This window comes from Lissotriton vulgaris, chromosome 6 (genome assembly GCF_964263255.1).
Source record: "Lissotriton vulgaris chromosome 6, aLisVul1.2, whole genome shotgun sequence".
In the NCBI taxonomy this organism is placed as follows: domain Eukaryota; kingdom Metazoa; phylum Chordata; class Amphibia; order Caudata; family Salamandridae; genus Lissotriton; species Lissotriton vulgaris.
The window spans coordinates 1,214,107,621-1,214,121,970 of record NC_141694.1 but is presented as its reverse complement, the minus strand read 5'-3'; positions in this window follow the sequence as shown (position 1 = coordinate 1,214,121,970).

Here is a 14,350-nt window from a genome sequence, read left to right as displayed (position 1 = left end):
AGCAAATAAAATTAAAGGCTAAAATAATTTGACTATTGGTGGCATTTTGGTCTAGACAGATACACATGGGTTCCTCTATCTTGGGAAGCAGGGATGCCATAAAGGTTTCCTGGACCACCTTGCCCCACTTGAGCCGTCTGCCCTGATCACTGGGCACCGTCGATGTGCAAGCCCTAGGAAAACCCAGGTGCTTGCTCCATAAGTCACTCCAGTGAATCTGAGCGGACACTGGGTTGTGGTCACTATGTGGTGAGGCAATTACCTCATATTTTTTCACCTTAGAGGTTAGTCCCTGAGAAATGAAAATATAATCTATCACGGACCCACTATCTGAGCCTTTGTAAGTGGGCAACATTTCGCCACTTCCTGTGCTGTGGGGTTCAAACATGTTAAGGCTGGCAAGAAAAATTAAAAAGCCTCCCCCGCTTTGGTGTGCGCAAAATGTAGGTTACTAGTGTCGGTCTGACCCTCTTGTTTGCCTAAGTTACATTTTAAAACACATTTGTGGGTGTTAAAATCACCTAATATTATAAGTTCGAAATTAGTGCGTTTTTTTTTTTTTTTATATATATTTTTATTTTTTTTCCGTGGCAGAGGCATAAATATACAAGGATGAAACAACTTTTGGTCGATGGCAATCATTCATATAGTTGCTAATGCATTACTAGCTAAATAAGAAAACAGATAAAAGAGACAAAGCGTATAACATGTAAAATCAATCTTTTCAAAATACAATCATTATTAAATTAGATCCAATTGTCAATAGTAGACCATATTTTCCTAGCAAAGATCTTCTTTTTCTGTCATTTCAATTTATAAACTGCTTTGTCCATTCTATAAACATTTAGCAACTTTCCCAACCATTGCTCAAATGATGGTGGATCTCTGTCTAGCCATCTAGAAGTAATACAAAAACGGTAAACAGACATTCCAATGAAAAGAAAGTGTTCTTGATCAACAGATAAATTCTCGGATGGAAAATAGATACCAAAGATAATCACAGAAGGACATAACTTAATGTTGACATTGAGCAAACTGGTCAGAAACTTTTCAATTTTATCTATATATACCACCAATTTAAGACAGCTGTAGAACATATGACATGAGTCCGCGGCTAGAGTTCCACAGCGACTACAATTAACGCCTTTAGTGGCTTTCCATTTGGCCAGCTTAGCAGGTGTGTAGTAAAGATCTAGAGTAGACCTATAATGTTGGCTTTTAAGAGAGCTATTAATTAGTGTTTTGTTACTCATCTCAAACGCCCTTACTAGATCTATCCCTTCTATACACAATTTTCTTTGCCATTTCTGGGCTTGTTGGTCAAGATCATCATGCAGCCTGTTGACCATTAGTTTATAGATTGTGCCAATATGGTTATCCTTCCTACAGCTCTCTAGAATATCGTTAGTCTCCATGGCATCGCTATGTAAGAGGTTTTTTTTTTCCAGAAAGCTACGGATCTGTAAATATTTGAAAAAATCATTCCAGGAGAGGCCAAATATTTCTTGAACTTCGTAAAAGGACATAAAAACCCCATTTTGATACAGTTGCCCAATTGTGTGAATCTGTCCCATACGCCATCGATATATAGGAATGTCTTGAAAAATCCCTGTTAATGAAACATTGCAACAAATAGGTGTATAAAAATTGAATTTTGAGGTTATCCGTAAAGTTTTGTTAATCAGTCTCCAAACTAAAAAAGCAGAAAGAAGCACCTTAAATTTTGTTTTTTTGTTTAGTGCGTGTTTTTTGACTGTAGTCATTAAGGACGTTTTCCAGGTGGTCCACGTGGGCTGTGTCTGATTGTCTTACCCATGAGTTATAAAAATTTATTACCACGAGTATGCGACCTGGTGTAATAGTCCACTCTATAATTAAAATATTTGGGGAACCAGACTCTAGTTGCCTAAACGTCCCTGCCAATTTAAGAGAAAAAAGCAGAACTAGACCACCTTTAGCTCTTCCTGCACTACTTGGTATTGCTGGTATAGTAAAACTTGAAAAGCCATCTAACCAGAAGGTTGATGAAGTATCCCATGTTTCTTGGAGTGCTATTACATGGTTACTGGTTAGAAAATCTATCCAGGTGGTGTCTAGTCTTTTGGCTCTAGTGCCCGCCAAATTCCAACTAAGGAACTGACATGGGGTGGGTGCCCCTTCCCCTAGTGAAACTGATGACGGTGGCTGAATAGGTGTTGATTGTCAGTCATTTAGGTCTAGGTCCACTAAGGGGGTAAAACTATTTGCCAGTACCAGATTGAAATGCGAACTTTCAGTAACGCGTCTTTCCTGTTGTCGTCTAAAGGGTATAGTTTGCCATGAAGTACCATCTTTACCAGTCTTCGGGAATAAATGTGGCTGTGTACTTGGGGGAAAATTCCCTTTGTGGGGTGGGTAGAAGAAAGAAACCTAGTGGGACTGGCCTAATAATGTCATCTTCTTGAATCTCTGATACGTCCCAGAGGAGTCTATCTACACATTGTATGTTATCAAAATTTACCACCACACAGTCACCCCTCACAGATTTTGATTGGCGGCCCACCCACCCCACCCTTCTTGCAAAGATGACACTTGAGGTTCCGTGAGAATCGTAATGACGTTTCGGACTTGTTCGAATATGGACGAGTTTGGTATCTATGAACCGCAAATGACGAGTTTAGTGGGTGTACGCGTTTTCGCTACTCTACTTTGCAGCGTTCGTCTTATTCGTTGGTTTCTCCATCTGAACCCACGGGTTCCATTTTAGATACGGCATCCATTTTGTTTCTTGCCCTCACGTAGTCGGCGAACGGACAGTGTTTGCTTCGTGACCCTGGGATTCCCAAGCCCTTGCGGAAGACGCATGATCCTTTGAGTGTGTCTTTATGACTAGGGGGATGATACGGGAAAGGCAGATGGCTTCACTCGAGGCTCATCTTGCTGTGCCGGTCTATTGTTTCAGCCTTGCATACGCTAGGTTCGAATCCTTTGATCCTGTGATCATGCTTCCGATATTTCCCCCCACACTCTTTTCAATCTGTTGTCTGTCTTTGTCTCCCTTGCACCTGTTTCTGTCTCTTCTGTTAGCTCGTTTACGACTAGAGTGGAATGTGCTTAGTGATGAGATAACGTGCTTTTACAGTTGGGAGCTGGCGATGTTACTGTAATTATGTTCCGGGCTCTTGAAAACATGAATGCGACCCTTTTGAAGTTTACTGTGGGAACTGAGTTGTAACCTTTTGTTCACTATGTTGTGCAATGACGAAAAGGTGTATAAAAAGGAGTGATCCACGTTTGAAATTCGAAGCAGACTCTCAGAACTTACACGTGGTTGTACTTCTTGCGATCTCTGTATCCCTGCAGTAAATAAACGCTGATCTTTGACGCCGAAAGAAGTGTCCCGTGTCTCTGTGATTTGTACGCCGGAACAGGTAACCCACGAAGGTTTCAGGTGTTGTCCCCTGGCACCGCTGGGCCTTAGGATAGCCCAGTCCTTCAGTTGGTGCCCAACGTGGCGCGACATCAGCGGTACCGGTCCAAAGCCCGACGATTGTGAGTAACTTCGTGTGAAATCTCCGAGGGAAGGTGCATCCCGCTTCATCGATCCTGTTGTCGAAATAAGTGGTCCGAAGATTTTTCCCGCGAAGATTCCCGCCTCCTGACGGCTGGGACGGACTGATGCCCTGACTGTCGACCTGTTTTGGCGCCTGGCGTAGTCCTTTGTACGGCGAGACGATAGACGGGCCTTCCTGGTGACGCCATTGTTCTCTCAGTTAAGTATTTGTGGGTCACTCCCAGAAACCTTGGTTGTTGTTGTTGAAACTTGGTTGTTTGCATGGTTCCATTGCATTTGTGGTTCTTAGTTGTTGGTTCTTAGTTGTTGGTCCTTAGTTGTTGGGTTTTTATTTGACGATTGCAATTGCCAAAAACCGAGGGTCTCGTATTTTTACGAGGACATCGTAATTCGATAACCCTTGAAGTTTGTAAGCTCGGTTAGTGTGCACGATGCCTGGCCGTAGTACTTTGTTTGGTTTCCTTAAAAGTTGCGGTACGGATTCCCGGTTGGAGGACTCATGTCCGATACCTTCAGTTGGAACTCCGGTTTATGAGCTCTATAGTCAACACGGAGTGGGTCCAATAGCCTATAATGACTGTTGGATCCGCTATACGAAAAACGACGGTGTCCTTAGCTCGCCACCTCATGGTAGTTTCGAAACTGAGATTTTAGATAATCTCGAAGCAAAATTGTTTAAAAAGAAAGCTAGGCCGGCCATGTTTGATTCCTTTCGGTTATGGCGCAAAGAGGCCAAACAGAAAGAAATCAAACAAATAAAGAAAAATAAGAGAGATGGTATCATTACAATGATGCAAAGTGCCGAACAATATCAGCGAGACAAAGACGAGAAGGAAAAGGAAGTTTTTACTAGATTGCATTGTATGGCGGTGGATAAATGTTATCCGGTTTTACCGTCAAGTTCTGATAAGAAGGGAGAGGAATCGACAGAGGATCCTTTGTTATCCTATTTATTGAAATCACCACCTCCTTATGTACAGGGTACTGCAGCCCCTGTTGTTCCTCCTGTCCCTCAACCTGTTGTTCCGGCGGCTGCTGGTCAGCCTGTCGTTGGTCCTGTTCCTCCGAATCCTCTTGTTCCTCAAGTTGTCCCTGCTCCCTTACCTGCCCTTCTTCCTACTGCCCCTTTGCCTATACCTTCTCAGTCTATTGCTCCTGCTACTTCTGCTATCTTGGCTACTCCTACTGCTCCTACGTTCAGTCCTCATGTTGTTACTCCTGTACTTCTCTCCCCTTCTCCTTCTGTTCATAGTCGTATACCTAATACTGTTGCTAATCTCTATTCTCCACTTTTCGGACCGATACTTGGGTCCGATGTTTCTGACGTCTCTCAAAGACGGAGTCAAATTCCTGGTGGAAGGGAGAGTGAGACGTTAGTGACTATGGCGCGAAAGTGGATTAGACATCCTGCTAAGTACACTCCGCGCATAGTTTACGATACGTTCTCTCAGTTTAATGAGCCCACACAAAGATTTGTGTTCGAGGAAATGTGTAAATCCTTGAGAGAAGAGTGGGATAATGATGAGTTAGATAATGTACCGCCCGATATGACTGAACTACAGAATCAGTTCTCGAGCGGCATGATTGTAGGCGGTAATGTACGACGTGCATTAGAGCGTTTGTTAGCCCTTAGGACTACTGTGCCTCCTCGGGTGTCATTTGACAACAACTCTGATGATTGGAAAGCACAACCTGGTCAGTATCCCATGCGAGAAGTTCCCCCAGTTTGGATGCCAGGTGATGCTACTGTCAATCCTGCAATTTTGCCGCACTTCCAGAGAGTTTGGATACATCTCCCATGGAAGCGATCGGAAGTCTTGCAGGTAAAACAATCTTTACCTGACCCCCGGAAAAATCCGGCAGGTTATTACAAGGAGTTATCCCAACTTGTGGATGCTACTATTATGAACCTTGCCGATATGGACATGTTGTTCGGTAATGTGGTACCGCAGCCCATTTGGGCAAAAATTCGTCAAGAAAATCACGCAGCTGAGTTAGGAGGTGATTGGGCTGCTCTTGCGGCGGCTGATGCACTACAAGTTGGAGGGGCTAAGCCCGAACAGTTAATCACGGCTCTGCCCCAAAGAATCATTACGCTCATGAAAACGCTTATGCCAGCAATGAGGGTAAATTGGGACAAATTGTCTGCTTGCAAGCAAAAGAAAGATGAGAGTGTCTCTGACTTCTTTACTAGATTTAAGAAGGCATTCATCGATCATAGTGGCCAGGATATGAGCACTGAAGGAGGTCAGCGGTTGTTTGTGGATAAGTTTGTGTTAAATCTGTTGCCTGAGCTATGCAACAAATTGAAAAATTCTGAAAGTTCGTGGGATGTTTCGACCACGGCTCAAATCTTAGCAACGGCTCAATACTATGAGAATAGGGAAAAAGAAGAAAATGATCGTGCAGACAAGAAAACGAAGGAGCTTAAAACTAAGGTCTTATTGCAGCAAGCATATCCTCCGCGCTCGAATCAAAATGACTCGCAACAGCAATATCGACCACAGGCGCAGTCTTCTAGGACGCAGTCGCGCTCTGACTCTTCTACACCCAGATCTATGCTTGAGTATAATCAATGTGCATATTGTAGGGGTGAGGGCCATTTGAAGTTTGATTGTCCTGTTTTACGTGACCGAAATAATGGTGTTTCGGCCCGAGGCGGTCGTAGTGGTCCTCAGCAGGCATCTCGAGGTAGAGGTCGTGGTACCTCTCAAAATCAGAATGAGCGTTCTACTTCTTCATCGGACTCGAACAATTGTTTTGATCAGCGCAACTCATCGTCCGGTAGATCTGCACAGTACCATGTGGATGACTATTACGTCGAGCATGACATTGATGCAGACGGTAATTACTAGGACAGCCTTAGACAAAGAGAGGGAGTGGTATCAGTTCCGGTTGATCAGAGAGGGCCTTACGTCGCAGTTGCCACATCGGGCGTGGTTGAGCCTTTTCTGTTGGACACTGGTGCAGCGAAAAGTTCCATCATGTATTCGAAACTCCCTGGCGCACCTTTGTCTGGCTTAACGAATGTTTCCGTTGGATTCTCTGGCGCCCCGGTTAGCAATCCAGTTTCTAGCCCTTTGCCCCTTACAATTGGGCCGCGTGAGCTAGAGGCTCCCTTGATTTTGACTACTGGTTGTGGTGAGAATCTATTGGGCCTGGATTTGTTGAAGCGGTTATATGCGACTTTGTACTGCTCTCCTACGGGAGTGGAGCTTACATTAGGTCAGAGAGTGATCTCTCCTATGTACTTGTCAACTGATAAGCTCCCACCGGAATTGAGTTCTCTTCCTGAGTCCTTGTGGGCAACAGGTCCCAATGATGTGGGCCTGCTGGATATATCACCTTATGTCGTGCAATTGAAATCAAATGTGCGATTACCACGTATTCCCCAGTATCGTATCTCTCTTGATGGTGAGCGAGCGCTCTTAGCGATCATTTATGACTGGATCAAGAAGGATGTCATTGAAGAAACTCGGGGAAATGTGTGTAATAGTCCTGTGTTACCTATTTTGAAACGAACTGATCCATCCAAGCCTCCTGTGTACCGTTTTGTCATTGATTTGAGAGAAGTAAACAAAATTGTGATCCCTCAGTTTCCCGTGGTGCCTGACATTACAGCTTTGCTGACCCTGATTCCGGCCTCTGCTTCTTGGTTCTCGGTGATCGACCTGAAGAATGCTTTCTTTAGCATTCCGATTGCCGAGGAAAGCAGAGATCTATTCGGCTTCTCATTAGGTGGTTGTAGCTTCAGGTTTAAACGTGCTCCTCAGGGCTACTGTGAGAGTCCATCGATCTACAGCCAAGCCCTTAAGTGTCAACTTGATGCGTTTGTGTTACCGGCTGGTGCGGCCTTGATTCAATACGTTGATGACCTATTGGTGGCTGCTGACACCGAGCAGATTTGCAAAACTGCTACAGTATTGCTGTTACAGCATTTATGTGCCTTACATCACAAGGTGTCACCTTCTAAGCTACAGTATTGTTGTCAAGAAGTAACCTATTTAGGTCACTTATTGTCAAAGGAGGGAAGAAGGTTGACCCCAGAAAGAATTGCAGCGATTGCTCGAATGACTGTGTCAACAACTCAGAGAGATGTACGTGCCTTTCTAGGTATTACGTCATACTGCAGACAATGGATTCCAAACTTTTCATTGTTAGCGAAGCCATTGTTAGCTCTCAAGTGCAAGGATGTTCCGACTCCTTTGCCATGGACTGAAGAGTGTCAGAAAAGTTTTTCTGAATTACGTGATGCGTTGTGTTCGGCTCCTGTGTTAGGTACTCCTGATTACAGTAAGCCGTTTACACTATACGTTCACGAGAGAGAAGGTTGTGCATTGAGTGTTTTGACGCAACAATTTGGTGGTAAGCAGCGTCCATGTGCATATTTTTCCTCGATCTTAGACCCAGTAGCTAGAGCGTTGCTGAGTTGTCTAAGGGCGACAGCGGCAGCTGCGGTGTCTATTCGACAATCCGCAGGTCTGGTCATGGTTAATATGCTTACGGTGATGGTTCCGCATGCAGTTGACACTCTCTTGAATCGAACAAAAACTCAACACTTGACGAGCGCAAGGTTGTCCAGCTATGAGTTGACGCTTTTGGTGAGTCATATACAGATCAAGCGTTGTAATGTGCTGAATCCAGCGACATTGTTGCCGACTAATGTGGAATCAGATGATGTAGCACCACATGATTGTTATTTAAGACCTGAAGAAGAGACGAAAGGTCGTATTGACCTGAAAAATACTCCATTGGTAGATCCCGATGGTACTTTGTATGTTGATGATTCATGCTTTAAGTTGCCGAATGGTGATGTGACGACTGCGTATGCTGTAGTGACGTTGAGTACGGTTGTGGAAACTGCGAGATTGAGTCAGAATTCAGCGCAAGCGGCAGAGTTGATTGCGTTAACGAGAGCGTGCGTTTTGTCTAAAGGGAAGCGAGTGAATGTGTTTACTGACAGTCAGTATGCATTTGGCGTAGCCCATAGTTTTGGTCGATTGTGGAGAGAAAGAGGATTTATGACATCGCATGGTACGAAGATCCAACATAGACAGCTTGTGAACGAGCTTTTGGATGCATTTACATTGCCTAAGCAGGTGGCAATCATTAAATGTAGCGCGCATCGAAAGATTACGGATGATGTGGGTCGTGGTAACGCGTTTGCAGACGAGATTGATGACTCGAATGTATGTTACGAGTTCTGTGAGGTGGCCGTCGGAGACTGGTATGTGTGAAGACACTGTGGAGAGTGTTAAAGCGATTCAGAACGAGGCTACCGAGATTGAAAAGACTAAGTGGAGAGAAAGCACTGGAAAGTTAGATGCGCATGGATGTTGGGTTGATTTGTCGGAATGTCAGAGGTGGATGTTACCGGATGCATATGTGCTTGCCGTTGTTACTATGGCCCACGGCTTGTCACATATTAGCGCAAAAGGTATATGTAAGTTGTTGTCTCCTGTATGGAAGAATGATGGGATTGCTAAGTGTGCTGAGAGAGTGGTTAAGAACTGTATGGTATGTTTGATGTATAATCCTGGTAAGGGCACCCCCACTCCACCTGGTCATTTTGCTCCTCCTTCATGTCCCTTTGAAGTTATCCAATTGAACTTCATCCATATGGAGAGATGCAATAACCTGAAATATGTTTTGGTTGTGGTTTGCGCATTCTCCAGATGGATCGAGGCCTATCCTCTTAAGGATAATACTGCCCTGTCTACAGCGAAAGTCTTACTGAAGGAATATTTTCCTCGGTATGGAATGCCACGGATCGTATGGTCGGATAACGGAAGTGAGTTTGTGGGAAGTGTGATGAAGAGTGTGTGTAAAGGCCTTGGAATATGTCAGAAATTCCATAGCGCTAATCATCCTCAATCAGCGGGTTTAGTGGAGGGGTACAATGGTACTCTGAAACTGAAACTTGCCAAAATTCAAGCCACGACTGGTCTGTCATGGCCTGATGCATTGCCTCTGGCTCTCTTATCGACCAGGGCGACTGTGCACTCTCGAGTAGGGCTTAGCCCATATGAGATTGTGTTCGGCTGTCCTGCGAACATTTGGGGAGTCCCGAGGCCTAAACATTTTGACAGTCTTGAATATCCAATGTTGATTGACTATATTTATGATCTGACTGCTAAATTGAGTTTGATTCATCAACAGGTTTTTGAAGCTCTACCGGCACAAACAGAGGGTCCTGGACATCGGCTCCAACCTGGTGACTGGGTGGTCACCAGGAATTTAGGGAGAAAACGTAATCTCAAGCCAAGATTTGTGGGACCTTATCAAGTTTTGCTGGCCACGAGGACTGCAGTTCGGTTCGAAGGCAGGAAGAACTGGGTGCATGCCACCCATACGAAGAAGGTTCCACTTCCTTTGCCAGCAGAGAACTGGGTAAAAATTGGAATTGCCCCAACGGAGACCAAGGCCCTTCAACGCTACGTGCCGTTCAGTGATGCTCAACCTGTAGAGAACAATTTGGTTCAGTCAGATACACCTGTCGAATCATCTGGAACTGTATCTTTGTCTTCAGCATTGGAGAATTCAAGTTCTGAACTGTCATCTGAACGATCGAACACTCCTTTGCCATCTGAACAGTTATTTGAAGAGCAAACTCGACCTGGAAAAAGTCGATATTTTCTTTGATCGCGTGACAAGGACTAATAAAATCTATTTTTTTTGTTTTTAACTTCACATTACCCCCTCACTGTTGCTACGAACATTGTGAACATTTGCATTTTTTCATTGATTTTGAGTTTTTCAATCCTCGTTCCATACATCACATGTGTTCCTTTTCTGTACAGCTAGGAGACTTGTATTAAAATTGACTGTTTATTTAATTAAAACCTATCATCCGGGTTGACCGTAGGGCCGTGCGGGTACTTCCTTCTGTTTAGCAGGTTTCTGACACTAGGTCGGTTACTTTTGTCGATTCCTGGGAACTCCTGGGAATTGATAATCGCTACTCAGAACGAAGTGCGTCAAGAATGTTACGGACGGTTTTTAGAGGGTGGAGTTCTCTAAGCTGACAGAAGTAGAGAGGATGTCGGCGCAAAGATCTAAATTGCATAAGGTTTTTCTAACAAAATGTTTTCTGTTTCAGGTATTCTTGCTGTTCTTGACTGTTTCTATGCTACTGGTGGGTGGAGTGTATTTTGGAATTCAGTCGTTATTTCCTTCCGCTTCACCTACTTCTTCTTCTTCTCATGATCTGAATTTTGTTTCCACTGTTTCTCCACATTCCTTTCATCTTCTGCCCCAACATGAACAAGTTAGACGTGCGGAATTTATGAATAACTCCTTTGTCCAACTTCTTCACCAACATCAACTGGTGATGAACACTACCAACTGTTGGGTGTGCGGATTAATGCCACATACCATGGATAAGGGTATTCTGTATTTGGTTCTTCCTTACAGCGCCCAGGGGTCAGCTTGAGCATTCCAAACCATGTTCCGTAGTGCACTAGATTCCTTCCCCCGTCGTGAGCCACGCTCCACAGACCTTGGTCCTGGCCCGTACCACAAGTTTTTGGCGATAACGATTGCTGACTTGGATAGAGATATTTTTGATGCATCGCTTATTCCAGAGGAAGAGGTGCGAGCATACAAGGATCTGAGTGAGGCTGAGTATAGTATGTCAGTGGGTGATAGACAGCTCAAGAGCTCGTCTCAGATCTGGATCGTACCCCACCTCGGTAATTTCTGCTTGAAAGGTCTTGGTTATAATCCGAGAGCTCAGCTTGGGAAGATTGCTTGTACTGAGACGTACGTTTTACCGATGCTCTCTTCCCCTGTCCTCCTCACTGCCAATGGTACCTACTTTGTATGTTATGATCGCGCTTATACGTGGTTGCCCCGTGATTTTTCGGGCACCTGTTATATCGCAAATCTTTTGCCACCGACTTTCACAGTTGCCTCAGACTATCACAAGACTAGAGTTGTGAGAGGCGTTACTAGCAAAGAGGACACTGCCGGTCAAGAAGCAGGAGACTTCTTTAAGGGTTTCCTGCCGTTTTGGGGACCTATGATCAATAGTAGGAACCTGAGACAGTTACTCGTGTGGTAGAATCGACTGCTAACATAACTGCAAGTGCTCTTGGTAATCTGACAGCAGAGCTTCAGGCGGATAGACTTATGACGTTGCAGAACCGTATGGTTCTAGACGTTGTACTCGCAGATAGAGGTGGTGTGTGCAAGGTGATCCATTCAAGCTGCTGTATTTTCATTCCTGATAACGCTCCAACTGTTTATCAAGCCATCTCGAAGTTGCATAAGATCTCCGAGTCCATACACATGGGAAAGGTGATTGGACGCTTCTTGGATCGTTTTGGGGTCTGATGTCGACTTGGGGTTGGAAGATTCTGATGATCGTAGGGGTTGTTGTGATGTTTCTGTTCACGTGTTGTCTTTGCATGCAGTGTGGTCCTGCCTTATGTGGCCTCTGTGCTACAACGTGTATAAGAAGGCCATCTGTTACCAAAGAGACATTGATGGATAGAATAATGTTCCAGCAACAACTGAACGATCTGATGAATATCGAAATCGATTCTGATATCGACTAGTGCTTGCCTACATGAGGGCAAAAGGAGTGTCTGAGGTTCCGTGAGAATCGTAATGACGTTTTGGACTTGTTCGAATATGGACGAGTTTGGTATCTATGAACCGCAAATGACGAGTTTAGTGGGTGTACGCGTTTTCGCTACTCTACTTTGCAGCGTTCGTCTTATTCGTGGGTTTCTCCATCTGAACCCACGGGTTCCATTTTAGATACGGCATCCATTTTGTTTCTTGCCCTCACGTAGTCGGCGAACTGACAGTGTTCGCTTTGTGACTCTGGGATTCCCAAACCCTTGCGGAAGACGCATGTTCCTTTGAGTGTGTCTTTATGACTAGGGGGATGATACGGGAAAGGCAGATGGCTTCGCTCGAGGCTCATCTTGCTGTGCCGGTCTATTGTTTCAGCCTTGCATACGCTAGGTTCGAATCCTTTGATCCTGTGATCATGCTTCCGATATTGCCCCCCACACTCTTTTCAATCTGTTGTCTGTCTTTGTCTCCCTTGCACCTGTTTCTGTCTCTTCTGTTAGCTCGTTTACGACTAGAGTGGAATGTGCTTAATGATGAGATAACGTGCTTTTACAGTTGGGAGCCGGCGATGTTACTGTAATTATGTTCCGGGCTCTTGAAAACATGAATGCGACCCTTTTGAAGTTTACTGTGGGAACTGAGTTGTAACCTTTTGTTCACTATGTTGTGCAATGACGAAAAGGTGTATAAAAAGGAGCGATCCACGTTTGCAATTCGAAGCAGACTCTCAGAACCTACACGTGGTTGTACTTCTTGCGATCTCTGTATCCCTGCAGTAAATAAACGCTGATCTTTGACGCCGAAGGAAGTGTCCCGTGTCTCTGTGATTTGTACGCCGGAACAGGTAACCCACGAAGGTTTCAGGTGTTGTCCCCTGGCACCGCTGGGCCTTAGGATAGCCCAGTCCTTCACACTGTTTCAAATATTTATACCCCCACAGCTATAGTTTACGCACCATTCTTTTGCCTTTTCAATTAAGGTATTGGTGCATTCTACTTCCCCCTCAGATAGTGGTGGTACCCCTACAAAAACCGCTACAAAAGGTACAACAGCGGAGGGGAGATGTAGATGTGCTTTAGAGTATGCAATTGTTTTTGGCTCTGCAGGTTTATGAGATATAACTATGGAGGGTTGTGCGGTGCCTACTTTGCAGATCTTTTCGCCCATACTCCTCCCTGTTCCCTGCACAGTCATAGATCTATTTGTAGGAATAGTCAGCAGAGGCTTAGAGGCAGATTGAGCACCACCCCTAGGTCCCATGGATGTCGGTAATTGTAAGGGAGCAGGTGTATCAAGTTTCTTAACTAGGTTATCAATTAGTACACATTTCTTTAATAACCCTTCCAAACATGTGTTCATGGTATCAACAATGTCCTTAGCAATCCCCACTAAGAGGGGTTCAATCCGTTCCTCAAAGAGGGCTTCAAAGTGTTCTTTAAGTGTGTCCTCTGAAATATATTTAGTGGTGGGAACCCCATCTCCTTTCTTCCTCTTTCTAGATGTTGGTTTGGTTTGAGTGGCCGGGTTAGTTGACAGGGTGGGTGGAGTAGGTGGGTTCGCTGGTGTACTGCTAACTTTTGGATCTATTTGCCCTTATGTTGATGGTGGTTTTAATATAATTATTTCAGGTTCCAAGGGGGCACCTTGATAAGGATTAGTTTCTGGGGATAATGGTACAGTCACTTGTAATCCCAGTTCCTGTTGTGCGGTTTGTATCTCTTTAGATAGGGCCCCCACTGCAGATGTCAAATAGGAAATGATGTTTTCCGAATGTCTAGCCACCTTTGGTTTTTTACCCCCAGCATCAGTACAGGTAGTGTTTTTGCGCTTACCCATGTTCAAGTCGGATGCAAAGGGGGTGGCCCCGCCCTGCCTCTTCCTGCCGATGACTGACGAAGACTGACCCGCCCTTGTCCCGGGCTTCTCCCGGCGCCGCCCGTGCGCGTCCCGCGTGGCGGGGTAAGCACCGTTGTTTTGTAGCGCCTCCGGGCGCTGTTGGACGCGTCACAGGTGCGACGCCGGGGCACCTGGTGGTTGTAGTCTGCTAGCCGTTGCCCTCATGGCGCGGTGGCGGACCCTCAGGCAATGTGGCCAGTCGCTGGTGTTCTCGCAATCCCTGATGGTCTGGAAGCCGTTTCCCTCACGGCTGTGTCCCCCGCAGAGCTCAGCAAGCCCCGCTGTTTTGTAGCACCTCCGGGCGCTGTTGGACGCGTC